Source organism: Euphorbia lathyris, chromosome 4, assembly GCF_963576675.1.
Source record: "Euphorbia lathyris chromosome 4, ddEupLath1.1, whole genome shotgun sequence".
NCBI classification, from domain to species: Eukaryota; Viridiplantae; Streptophyta; class Magnoliopsida; order Malpighiales; family Euphorbiaceae; genus Euphorbia; species Euphorbia lathyris.
Genome location: NC_088913.1, coordinates 8,995,472 through 9,009,269, shown reverse-complemented (window position 1 = coordinate 9,009,269; position 13,798 = coordinate 8,995,472). Strand labels below are relative to the sequence as shown.

At 37.8% G+C, this 13,798-nt stretch overlaps 1 long non-coding RNA gene across 3 annotated transcripts; it reads right to left on the bottom strand.

Moving 5' to 3' along the window:
- Nucleotides 1–335: 335 nt before the first annotated feature.
- On the bottom strand, nt 336–2,446 carry LOC136227549 (uncharacterized). Of its 3 annotated transcripts, none has more exons than XR_010688123.1 (4): nt 2,298–2,446; nt 1,766–2,215; nt 1,138–1,344; nt 336–645 (listed from the first exon to the last, which is right to left on the bottom strand). It is a non-coding gene; the product is annotated as an uncharacterized lncRNA (long non-coding RNA). The 3 variants fall into 3 exon arrangements; XR_010688124.1 differs by lacking the exon at nt 336–645 and having other exon boundaries at nt 695–1,344; nt 1,766–1,963; nt 2,091–2,215; XR_010688121.1 differs by lacking the exon at nt 336–645 and having other exon boundaries at nt 695–1,344.
- Nucleotides 2,447–13,798: the final 11,352 nt, after the last annotated feature.

Sequence of the window (13,798 nt, the reverse complement as noted above, 5' to 3'; positions counted from 1 at the left end):
TGCAAGCTTACAGAGTTCATTACAGATTATTCTAAATTCGGAATGGAAACGAAAACTGGACAGGCATGGTATAATATTACGATGGACGGACGGTTGAAAGTAACTGATGAACCTAAATTACTGAAAAAAAAACAGCAGTCTATTTTCATGACCGAGGCTCACTGAATGGTACTGAACTAAAATAATATAATAATATAATCCTTTAAACATAGAATTAATTAAAATAAAAAGTTTATAAAAATAATAACGGTTCTAATAATAATTATAATAATAAATAATTATAATAAGTAATGATAAATTACTGAACTGAACTAATTACAGAACTGAATGCGGCTACTGAACTGAAATTAAGTGACAAAGAACAGAACCTCCATTGCTACGGAACTATCTATTCAGCTTGCAGAATGTCAATCTGCCCACTAAGAAGGTGTTTGGATTGCTGGCTGCTGATCCTGAGAAGAAGGCATAGAGTTTAACCTCAGTTCAGTAGAAACAAAGTTATCTGATGTTGCTGCAGAGTTGACAATTTTGAGTCTCTCTGTCTTCCACTTTTGTGCCAAAAACTGCCAAAAGATTTGCAGTTTTAAGCTCTGAGAAATGTAAAGACGAGTCTTTCAGACTTTCTTCCCAATTATCCTGCCCGAACTAAAGAACACCAACCCAGAGAGAATCAAGCTCTTAATCTAACCAGAAGCTTATCAAATGAGTTGAAAATCAGCAACTTGAGAACATGAAAATATTTGCGAATTCAAACATCATTTAGTTATATCAGTCCAAGAGCAATAAGAAAGAAAGAGCACAAGCATTTGAAAGTGCTAACAATGAGCACATGTAAATATACAAAACAATCATACTTCATGCTTCTACCGAGAAAAACAAATGCAATATTTTGCATTTTTAACTGCTGCCAGTTTATTCAGTAAGATCTAATGCATGCCAAATGATGATGCATAGCATATGCTATAACGAAACAAGTTGACCATATAAAGCTTAAACCAAATCATTTCTGATCCAGAAATGCATCCATCAATCAACAACACTTATTCAACATAAAAGAAAAAAAGAAGCAGTTCATAGTTGTCTTATTTGAGGCATGGAGATAATAAGCTCAAAGTCGAAAATCGAGATCAGGCATACTATTATCATTCATGGATGATTGTTGACGGTTCCACAGAAGTGTGTTGAGCATTTGTTTCTGCTTCATAGTCTTCGGAAAAGGCTCCTCCATGGAAGTTCACTAATGATGCAAGTTGTGATTGCTGTTGCATTGGTGTAATCAGCCTGTCTACTGATGGGTTCAAGGCTGGAAGGTAAGCTTCAATTTGGTAGTTTCCATCCCATTGGCTGCATAGAAATTAAAAAATTATACGTTTTATTAAAATTTGGCTGTTTAAAATTGGAACTCGGTGGTTAAGATGTTCAAAATCATACAAACTGTTGAAGCCCTATAGTTTAGTGCTCAAGAAGCTAAAATGTCCTATAAATTGCAGGGCAAACTTGAAATTTTGTCATTCACAATGGAAGGAAAACAGGTAGGAAAATAAGAAGTAAAAGAGCAAGTATAATAGTTATCTTTTTGGTTCTTAATTGTTTCTTGTAGACTTCAACTACCAATGTTGGGGATCTCATTCAAAGAACTTCAACTACTCATGCTTCCTCTATTTCGTAGAACAAATTGAATTTCTACTATACTGACAATTCAAAATACTATGATTTTTCACAATAAAAAAATGCTAATCATAAATAGAATCCTTAGTCCCCTTACCTCTTTAATATCAGAGCTTTGTTCAGCCAGTAAAAGACCCCACGAATAAAAGGGCGGTGCACCGGACCCGTCGGGGGAGGGGTGTGTGGTGGGTGTATTGGAGACAAACCTTCCCTCCTAAGACTCAGACTCGAACCCGTGACACAACAACAACAACAACGTTTATTGTGCCAAGGCTGGAAAAGACCCCACGAATAGCTGAAGTAAATCCCATTAATTAAGAACTTCAAAATTCTTACAATTGACAATAATTACTATAAACCTTCAGCTCAATCAGAATCAAAACACAAAGTGCCAAAGAAAAACTTAGAGGGATTCCTTCAACCTTTCTAATACACGCCTCCTCCTTAAGAAGGAAAAGGATTGCTTCAAAATCTTTCTGATACACGCCTCCTCATTAAGAAGGAAAATAAGGGTCAAACAGCCAAACTTCATCGCCGGGGTCTATCACTGTGGGAAAGCGAAGAAGTAAAATAAAGTCACAAGTGGAAGCAAACAACAGCGGCAAACTTAATTACGAAATGAAAATTACCGGCAAATACGGGGGCTGCAAATCGATCAGTGTGAGGTTAATTTTGTATGAGTTCATGACTATCACGGTTTAAGGTTGTAGACGAATCAAAACGTGGTCGAGTTGCAGTATGTTTTAGCAAAGGGAAGGCCGATGCCATTTTCACCGATGCACGGCGGCGGAGAAGAAGGCAAACTGCGCTTTCTTTCGATATAAACTTCAATTTATAGGCGTAACAAGGAGATAGTGACACATACCTTCTATGTGTCGAACTTATAAAATTTTGTTCTTTTTTAATTCAAACCAGATTTTGATTGTCGGTGTAAGTTAGGGCTTTAAATGAGTGGGTCACCGTAAACGGTTCGGTGTTGGGTTCGATAAAATCTCGATTATATTTAGTTCAATTATAAACGAGTCAAGTTTAAACACGATGAATCTCAGTTTGAAAGCTTTGTGTCTCTATTATAGACCATATAAACAAACCTAACAAGTGTGATTATAATATTGATGAAATGCTTTTAACTAGGATGGGTTCGAATTTTTTTTTTTTTTAGGTTTAATACATCATTTGTCTTCTGAATTTGTCCAAAAAACTTGATTGGCCTCATGTATCCTAATAGCCATCTGAACTTGCATTAAATGTTCAGTTAGCCCCCTAAACTTACGTAAAATGTAATTAATTGTTCATTTGCTCGCAAAACAAATAAGTTAAATGCAGAAGATGTATTATATACAATTTGTATTCTCTAATCTAACAACCGTATACTCCGACTTCGATCGTTTTACTTTTTTTTTAAAACTTGTGCAATATGTTTTCCGCATTTAACTTACTTTTTTTTTTGCAACCGAGTGATCCATTGATTATATTTTGCGCAAGTTCAGGGGCTACTCAACATTTAATGCAAGTTTAGAGGGGCTTTCAGGATACTTTGAAAGTTCAGGAGGGCAATCAAACCTTTTAGACAAGTTCAGAGGACAAATAATGTATTAAGCCTTTTTTTAATAATAACATTTATGTAAATAGAAAAATGTAAACTGCGTAATTTTATGTAAAATTTAGTTTTATAAATTTAAAAACTATGTAGTTATGTGTTAAAGAAATTCCAAATCACTATAGTTCATGAACATAATTAATGAATTGTTCGCGTGCGAAGTTTATAAACTAAATTAATGAACTGCTCGCGAGCAAAACTCGTTAACAAATTCGTGAATAATTCCCGAACATAATATTGAATTCGAGCTTGTTAATTTTCTGACGAGTTGTTTTGTGTTTTTTTATACATTTATGACCTTTTTTACTCTCTGTACCCATTTCAGTGTCTTTGTAGATCTTGTAATAATTGATTTCTTACTGTTGTTTTTTTATTGTACTTGCTATGTTTTAATATAATGAAGTTACAAGTATTTTCCTAAAAAAAAATAAAAATAAAAAAACATTTATTTAAAAAACTCACAATGTCAATACACACGTCTTTGTCTTTTTTCTTTTATATACCATACTTTTGTAACTTGTTACAACTGCTGAAGCTGATCCAGAGTTGCTATTGAAGCCCCTGGGATTGACGCGGCTGCTATTCCTGAAGTCGAGGGTCGGTCTCGTCGGGTGCAACAGGTTCCGGCCTGGCACAAGGATTATCTGTTTAATTAATTAGTTATTATATTAAGATTTCTAGTTCTTGTCTAATTAGGATTCATTACTCAGTTCTTGTCTAATTAGGATTTATTATTTAGTCCTTTTCCAATTAGGATTCAGTCATTGGTTTATTTGTAAAGACTAGCAGTATAAATAGCCTGCTGTTGTTTATTGAAGGTTAAGCAATAATAATATTCTCTATTCTTCTCTAAATTGTCTGGAGCAAGCACTCGCTCGAAGAGTGCGGGTTAGATCACCCGTCTTGATCGTATCATAACTCTTAGAGATCATGCTACAAGTTAGATCGAATTGCCAAATCTATTACAACTTCAAATGAAATATTACATGAAACTTAAAGCTAAAACCAAATTAGAGAAGTTAGCTTATTCATGTTTAAGGAAATTAAAATTCATCAAGCTCAAATTTCACTTGTTCACAAGATAAGCTTTAAACATGTTCAAATTTGGATCTTTAATCTTAATAACAAGCCAGCATCAGTCGTTTATAATCCTACCAATATTCCAAACACCCCGAACAAACAATCTAAAGCTCGATCATGAATATGAGCAACACAATTCGTTGTTTTACAAACACAAGAAAGAGAATAACTATGCCGTTTTACGAAACAGCTAGAAATCCATGTTAAGAGCACAAGATTCATAGTCTGCTATTAAATTCCTTGACTGTTTAGTTTAAATGAGATGGCTGGCTGTTCATAAAATTCAGGAAATGCCATCTAAATGTCTAAGAAGCTTGAATTTGGACTTGTATTCATTCATATTTCTGTAGTTTCGCCCATTGGCCGCAGGTACTCTATCAGCTCAAGAGCAACATGAAATTTGGAGCACGAGAGTAAACAAACAAACAAAAATGATAGACATAACAAAAATGATCCTGACACAACTTCGAGTGTATTTCTCTTCGCCAGACTGAAAACCCAATTCTCATGGTACAATGGTTATAGTCCACATGGAACACAAACCTCTAGCAGATTAATAAAACATTAGCCAAGTTGGTGAGCATATATCAAAGTCTAAAGTAACTAGAACACTTTTTAATGTCTCACAAGAATCCCAACTGGCATTTTCATTTTTTTATACACTAACCATAAAAAGGGTGGCCCGGTGCATTACGCGTTCCTGCTAAGCGAGGGTCCGGGAAAAGTCCCACCACAAGGGTGTATTGGGAGCAAGTCTTCCCTTGCCAATTTTTTGGCAAGAGGCCGCTCCTAAAACTCGAACCATAAACCACATACTGATCAAATTCTATACTGCACCCATTGCCATTACCTGATCTAATTCTAACGGTTACTTGTTCCTGCCTCTAAATAAAAGAATTAGCAATGGTTTTAATCTAATGGAATTTAATATAGCAAGCAATAGAAAAAAAAAATCGAGTGACTAATGAATCCAATGGCCAGAAACATGCTTAAAACCAATGAACATATCCCATAAATCAATTCCTTCCCTTAAGGAAACCATATTTAAAACCAGGTAGCAAATGAATAGTTCAAAAAAAAAGTTGGAATTTCCAAGACAGAACTATTTACTATAACAAAATTTAGAGAGCATGCAATTTCACTCGTGATAAATTCCATAAATGTAAGAAGAGTATTCACATTTTAGTCTCATCTCTCTAAAAAGACTTATAAAATACAAAAAAATATCCTACCCCATCAACCTCTCTTACAATATCTCAACTCTGGCTCTCCAATCATAATTAATAAACATCATCCTTCTTCTACCCGGACTATTTACTTTCTTTACCCTGTATTTTATGCAACGAAAAACACTTGCTCGAAAGAGACTTGCTCTTCTGTGTTGCACCTCAGTTTCGAACTTGAAGGACTTGCCCAACTTTGAAGCAATGGCAGTACATCAGCAGTATCATGTAGACAGTACCTAGACTTGCTTGGCTTTTGTCCAACTGTGCACGAAAAGATCTCAGGAGCTGAAGAACATGACAAACTTTAAGCTGATTTCCATATGCTTTCAAACATGTCTTCGTCGGATCCGCTACAAGCCTTTGCTGCATATTCATTGGTTAAGTTAGACCTAAGGACTGATAGTGATAGCAAAAACAAAAACCGTAGACAATACCAAATGTCACGGGGCCAGGAGGATTCGATCACTCTAGGGACCCGTGTGTGGCGCTTACTTGTCTTTCCCAAAGTAAGCCAACCAGGTTAGATCACTCAATTCGGATATGCTGCTGAACTCATAGAGCTTGCCACGGTTAGAGAAGATAATAAGAGCAACTTCAGGATCACAAAGCACAGAAAGCTCATAAGCTTCTCCTGCCGTCTTGTTCACCTGGAGCACTGAATTAGGAGACATATCGAAAGAGGAAAAACTTAAGCGAATCTGTCGAAGATACTGAGTGAGTGAGCTTGAGTATGAAAGTTCAACTTCATCTTACTAGGATGATAAATTGGAGCTTTCTCTTGATTCTTTCAAGCACAAATCTGTTTGTTTAGAAACAGAATTGTTAATTGGAATCCCTTGCCTTGTATTGATTTGGAATGAGATATTTATACATGAGATTACAATGTGAATGCTGTAAAATCTAGCTAATTTACAGCTAATATAATTCCTTAATTTGTGGCTGATTTACATTACTAATATTACCATAATTGTCTAACACACCCCCGTAGTCGAAACGGGAGGAGGATGAACGTTGAGACTAGACCGAAAGTCTTCAAAAAGAATCTGAGGAAGACCTTTGGTGAAGATGTCAGCGATTTGGTGCCGAGAAGGTACGTGAAGAACTCTGACCTCCCCTCTTGAAACCTTTTCACGGACGAAGTGTATGTCCATCTCAATGTGTTTTGTCCTCTGATGTTGGATCGGGTTACCGGACAAATAAACAGCACTGACATTGTCACAATAAACAAAGGTGGATTTCCGAATCGGTAGATGGAGCTCTAGAAGGAGATTCCGAATCCAACAGGTTTCTGAGACAACATTAGCGACCCCGCGGTATTCCGCTTCAGCACTCGAGTGAGAAAGAGTTGGCTGACGCTTGGCAGACCAGGATATGAGGTTGTCCCCAAGGAATACACAGTACCCAGAAGTAGATCGACGAGTGTCAGGACATCCGCCCCAATCAGCATCAGTATAAGAGACTAATGAATCAAGGGAAGAAGCTGTGAGATGAAGCCCATAATCAAGAGTTCCTTTAACATAGCGGAGAATACGTTTGATGGCGGCCATGTGCTGAGTCCGAGGAGCATGCATGAACAAACAAACCTGATGTACTGCGTATGAAATATCTGGCCGAGTCAGAGTTAAATACTGTAATGCACCGGCGAGACTACGATACTCGGATGGATCATGATAAGGTGAACCAGAGGAGAGACTGAGTTTCTGCTTGGTGTCAACAGGTGTAGTGCAAGAGTTAGAGGAAGAGAGCCCGGCTTTTGTAAGAATCTCATTTGCATACTTCTTCTGAGATAAGAAAAGTGATCCCGGGGTGCGAGTGATGGAGATACCCAAAAAATAATTTAATGGACCTAAATCCTTCATAGCAAACTCAGAGCTCAAGTGTCTGATGATAGTCTCTCGTAAAGCAGGAGAAGAAGCTGTAAGGACTATGTCGTCAACATATAGGAGCAAATAGGCGGTCTCGGTCCCACGTTGAAAGACAAAGAGCGAGTGATCAGACTTGCTATGTGAGAAACCCAAAGTTGCAAGAAAAGAGGCAAACCGTTGGTACCACGCCCGAAGAGCTTGTTTTAAACCATACAGTGACTTTTGGAGGAGACAAACATGTTCCGCATAGTTGGGATCTCTGAACCCCATTGGCTGATGCATATAAACTGTCTCAGAGAGATTGCCGTGAAGGAAAGCATTCTTAACATCGATTTGGTGGAGACCCCAATTTTTGGATAGAGCAATGCTGAGAACGGCACGGATCGTTGCAGGTTTAACAACTGGACTGAAAGTCTCGCCACAATCTACACCAACTAGTTGATTAGCACCATTGCCAACAAGGCGAGCCTTATAGCGCGCAAAGGAACCATCTGCATTAAATTTGTGGCTGAAAATCCACCAACTACGCAAAATGTTAGCATTAGGAGGACGGGGTACAAGGACCCACGTCTTATTTTCAATAAGAGCTCTATATTCATCGGCCATGGCACTTTTCCAATTTGGGTCTCGTAATGCGAGGGAAGGGTTCAAGGGTAATGGAGAAAGAGTGGAAGCGTTGAGGTTTAATTTATGGATGGGCTTAAAAATTCCTGTTTGGCTTCGGGTGACCATGGGATGGGTGGATATTATTGGGGGGGAAGTAGGCTCGGGGGAGAGGGTGTCATTAGTGGAAGGAGAATGATAGGGGCTAGGCTGTTGGTCCTGTTGTGGAGGCCTAGCCGGACTGAGTGAGTGGGCGGGGCTGGGCTGGTCAATTGGTCCGGGTGGGCTGGGAGGTGGACTGGCGGGCGTGATAGGATGGTGGCATTGGAGAGATGGCGGGTTGGGCTGTGGAGACGCTGATTGGTGTTGGGCCGGATCTGTAGTAGGCTGAGGTGGGATTATATATGGGCCAGCTTGGGTAGAAGATAACGGGCCTGGATTAGGGATAGGGAGAGTGGACGAAATGGCAGTAGGGAAAGGTGAGGATTTAGCAAATGGGAAATGGCTTTCGTCGAATACAACGTGTCGGGAAATAACAATTTTGCGTGTAGAGACGTCATAGCACTTGTAACCGCGGTGGTTGGGTGGAAATCCTAAGAAGACACAAGGAAAAGAACGTGCTTGGAGTTTATTACGAGAAGTGGAAGGAATAAGGGGAAAACATAAACAACCGAAGGTGCGGATATGAGTATAACTAGGATCACGATGATAAAGAATTTTGGTGGGAGAAAGGTTGCCGAGGTTGCGATGAGGTAAGACATTGAGAAGATAGGTAGCATGACCAAGAGCATGTGGCCAAAAATTAGAAGGGACGGAGGCGTGGTGAAGTAAAGTCCGAACAATATCGTTAATGGTTCGAATGGTTCGTTCGGATTTTCCATTTTGAGGAGATGTGTGAGGACAAGAAAAACGAAATTGCATACCATTTAATTTGCAAAAATCATGAAATTGAACATTATTATATTCACCACCATTATCACATTGAAAAGTTTTTATATCGCGTTCAAATTGTGTACGAATGAGAGATCGAAAAGTAAGAAAAGTGGAGAAAACTTGAGATTTTGCAGTAAGTGGAAAAGTCCAAAGGAAATTTGTAAAGTCATCAAGAAATAAAACATAATAACGATAACCGCCGGAACTCACTATAGGAGACGTCCAAACATCACTATGAACAATATCAAAAGGCATGGTTGAAAAATTAGAGGAATCATAGAAAGTCAATTTAATTTGCTTTCCAAACACACATGAAGAACAAACTGAATTATCCAAAGATTTATTGCAAGAAATTAAATTGTTTGTTCTAAGATTATTCAAAATATGAGATCCAGGGTGTCCCAAACGATTGTGCCAAATAGTAGGAGTCAAAACAGTAAAAGAAAAAGATAAACCAGATGAAGAATCGGCGGTAACTAGGTAAAGATCACCGGTGCTATTACATCTCATAATAAGCATCCCCGTACGCAAATCCTTCACAGAGAAACCAAAAGGATCAAATTCCACAGACACGTTATTATCGACAGTAAATTTTCTAACGGATATAAGGTTTTTAACTAGTTTGGGGGCGTGCAAAATATTGTTCAAGTGCAGGGATTTATTGTTGCTGGCTAAGGACGCATTACCAAGACCGACCATAGGAATACAATTGCCATTTCCAACTACAATATTATGATTTGAGCTCTTATTTAAATAAGAAGTGAGCATACCTCCATCCGCCGTCATATGAGCGGTGGCGCCGGTGTCCATGTGCCACGGGTCCGGTGGCGGAGTGATCGCCAGCGTGTGCATCGCTGCAGCAATGTTGGTGGGAGAGCAGTCCTGGGCCAGATGGGCCTGCTGAGTGGGCCGTGCTCCAAGAATACCCTGCTGAGTTGGGTGGGCTGGTGGAGTCATGAATGGATGGGTCTGTCCATGTGAGGGTAAAGTGGGATATGGGCATGGGGCTGAAGCACATGGAAATGGAGAAGCCCATGGTGCTCCAAATCCCCACGACCCATATTGTTGCTGGTATGGTCGAGGAAACCAGCGACCTCCACCACCACGTCCATGCCTTCCACGTCGGCCTCCAGTTCTGCCGCCATGATGAAAGCCGCCGCCGCTGCTCCGATTGAAAGAACCGCCGCCGCCACGAGACTGTTGGGGCCGGAAATTTGCTGCCGGTGGGGGAAAGAGAGGATGGGAGGTGTCGGAGTTCGCGGTGGCCAAGGAAACAGCCGCTGAATTGACGGTGGTCTCCATTTTCTTAGCACGAGCTGATTCCTCAAGTATAATCATTGATCTCGCCTTGTAGAATTGAGGAAGAGTTTCTCCGTGCCGGATTTGGCTTCCAACAGATTCAAAAGCCTCAGTAAGACCGGAAATCAGTTGTAGAACAAGTCTGTCGTTATCAACCGGAGCGCCAACATTATCCAATTGATCCGATAAATTTTTCAGATGTTGACAATAGGATGATGCATCGGGAAAGTTTTCCATTCGAAAATTCCTGCTGCAAATACAGTGCGCGGGAATGCTTGTTATCAACGAACAATTCTTCCAAGCGTTCCCAAGCCTTGGCCGCCGTCAATTCTTTCCCAATAATGGTATTAACTAAGTCCAGTGTTATAGTTTCATATAGCCATTGTAAAACAATTGCATCTATCCGTTTCCGGAGACTAGGATTCTTAGTTTTCGTAACGGAGGAGGAAAATTCCGAGCCGTCATCGGTGGACGGGATGATATAATCAAGAACGAGGTAGGCCTTGGCATGATTTTTAAACAGCTCTGCCCAGGTGTTATATTGGCCTGTTTTCTGATCTAATGGTTCTTTAATGATTGAAGAAATATTTGTGAGAGTTAGAGCAGGATGCGTAGGAATTTGGGCAGCCATGATGATTGGCAACTGAAAAACTAGAGGTAGAGAAGAAAGAATATGAAGAAGGTGGCAGGGAAAAGAGAAATCGGCTGGGGTTGAAGAGGAAAAGACCTAAGCTGCTGATACCATGTTAATTGGAATCCCTTGCCTTGTATTGATTTGGAATGAGATATTTATACATGAGATTACAATGTGAATGCTGTAAAATCTAGCTAATTTACAGCTAATATAATTCCTTAATTTGTGGCTGATTTACATTACTAATATTACCATAATTGTCTAACAAGAATATCATGTTTTAATCTTCCCCATACTGTTGAAGAAGAAAGATAATTTTGTATAGGTTCATGACTATCAGATGATCCTTCACAGACGAGATCCGACGATGTTGGTCGAGTTTTGTAGCGAATAACGCCCTCGAAGCACCACAAACCACTGGTCGAGTATGTAACCCTAATCGGAATCAACAGCAGCGATGACATTTCCACCGATGCACGGTTGGGTATGTGACCCCAATCGCAATCGCAATAGCAATCCGTATTGAGATAACAATGCCTTTACGACCTAACGGCGGAGAAGAGCCGCCCCTCAAAACCCCAAATTCATCTTATGCTTATGGGATTATCAAGTCTTGAATTGGCAAGTTGGTAGGAGTATTATCAGATAAGAACAGTCACACGTCAGCTTCATCTGTCAATTTTATAAATTTTTTGTTTTCTTTTTAATTTCTTTTATTTATGGGATAAACTACTAAAACAGACTTAAGTTTTTTTTTTTTTTTTTTTGACAATTATCAATTTAAACTCCATATACAAAATAAAACCAATATTTGTTTAACGGACACATCATTCGTACTACTCTATTAATTTCTTTCAATCATACGTAGATAGAGAAATTAGAACTTAACATAACAATATGAACTACGTGTCACATTTTGTTATCGAGATCTAAATTAATACTTTTTTTCACTGTTCGAAACGAAGTCCACCTGGACCGCGCTCGAAATCGAGAATCCGCCACGATTTTTTGTAATTAGTCCCTTTAAGCGTTTTATTGATTCTTAGGCGATTTTCAGTCGCTTGGGCTCCGCCTAGGCCGCCTCAGAACCGTCAAGACCGCCTAGGTACTGCCTAAATGACAATGAACAAAAACATTTTTAATTGTGAATTTCTTTTTTCTTTATTATAATTCACATTTAAGTTGTTTTAGGGATATTGTTGTTGAAATGTTGACGTTTGCATAATTTTAAAGATATATGTTACAAATATAATGTTTTTTATATTATTATTTTTAGATAGAATAATACATATTTTAATTGTATTTATATAATAATTTATTGATTAATAAATAAAAAATATAAAAATACAAATCCAATTAATCCCCGATTAATCTTCAAGGCCCCCGTCTAACGACTAGCGTTTTTTACGACTTTGTCTTTTTTAAACGTTAAGTCTATATTAGTGCTATTTTATACGTAGAACCTAAATTGATACCTCAAAACCTTACGTCAAAATGCATTTAAAACTCTTCCTGTAAATTTTCTTTCACTATTATATATATAATAATATAGACTGTTAGTAGTTTAAAACATGGATAAAGACTAAATTTAACACTATGTTTTAAGAGATGTGCAGATTTAGCCTTATGTATGAAGTTGTACAAATTTAACCATAATATTTCCAACTAAGATTAATTTTAGCATTGTGATATCAAAGATTTCAAAAAGACTGATTTGACTATTGTTTAACTATCACATTGGATCTTCCAAACATATTTATTGATAAATTGAAGCAATTTCTTAATTTTTTGTTTGTTTTGTTTGTAATTTTGTTAGTAAAACACTAAATATCTTAGACGATATTTGGAATGTCTAAAGTGACAGTTAACAGTAGTCAAACCAGTTTTTTCTAGAGCTAATTACAAATCTAACCCAACTAAATGGGTCCATTTATATATATAATTCACTTTGCTTCTATCTCACCAAATTATACACTTTCATCCACTTTGGACAAGAATACCCTTATTTCAATTCACCTTCTTCCACAGACTCTCAACGTCTTCTTCGACATCCCAAACTGACGAAAAGATGGTAGTTTATAAAGAGAATAGATTATATTTGTTCAATCTTTGAAGAATTAGTGTCTGCGGAAGAGGATGAGGATGGAAATCTCAAAAAATGAGAAAGAAAAAAGAAATCTAACAATTTAACTGCTGCGATATCGCAATTGTGACCAATTCGTCACAAATGCAACAAGAGTTGTCGCATTTGTGATGAAAAACGACAAATTTCGTCACAAATGCGATAAGAGTTGTCGCATTTGTGACGAAATGCGACAAATTTAATCACAAATACGACAACAATGGAGGAAAATGGTGGAAAATAGAGGAAATTGAAACGATACCATACATATGAAGAAAAGGGCAAGACCAACGATAAAAACATGCATATAAGCTAAAAACATATCATTTCTATGGGAAATTGACCATAATACTTCAATAATCTCAAAAATCGCTAACGATTGGTATCAGAAATTGGTGGAGGAGGAGGAGGAGAAGAATCGATTGAATAGAACTAAGAGTAAATTTGTCCAAAGTGGATGAAAGTGTATAATTTGGTGAAATGGAAGCAAAGTGAGTTAGATATGTAAATGGACCCTTTTAGTTGGGCTAGATTTATAATTAGCCATTTTTTCTAATGTTCAATAACCTAAAGCTAAAATTAATCTTACTTGGAAATATTATAGTTAAATTTGCATCATTTCATACGTTAGGACTATATTTTAATATGCACTTCGCTTAAAACGTAAGAGGGTTAAATTTGGATGTTATCCCTTTTAAATATTATGTTAGTTTAATTTTTTATTACTATTCATTTACGGAGTGTTTGTTAGAAGGGATATAGGAGGTG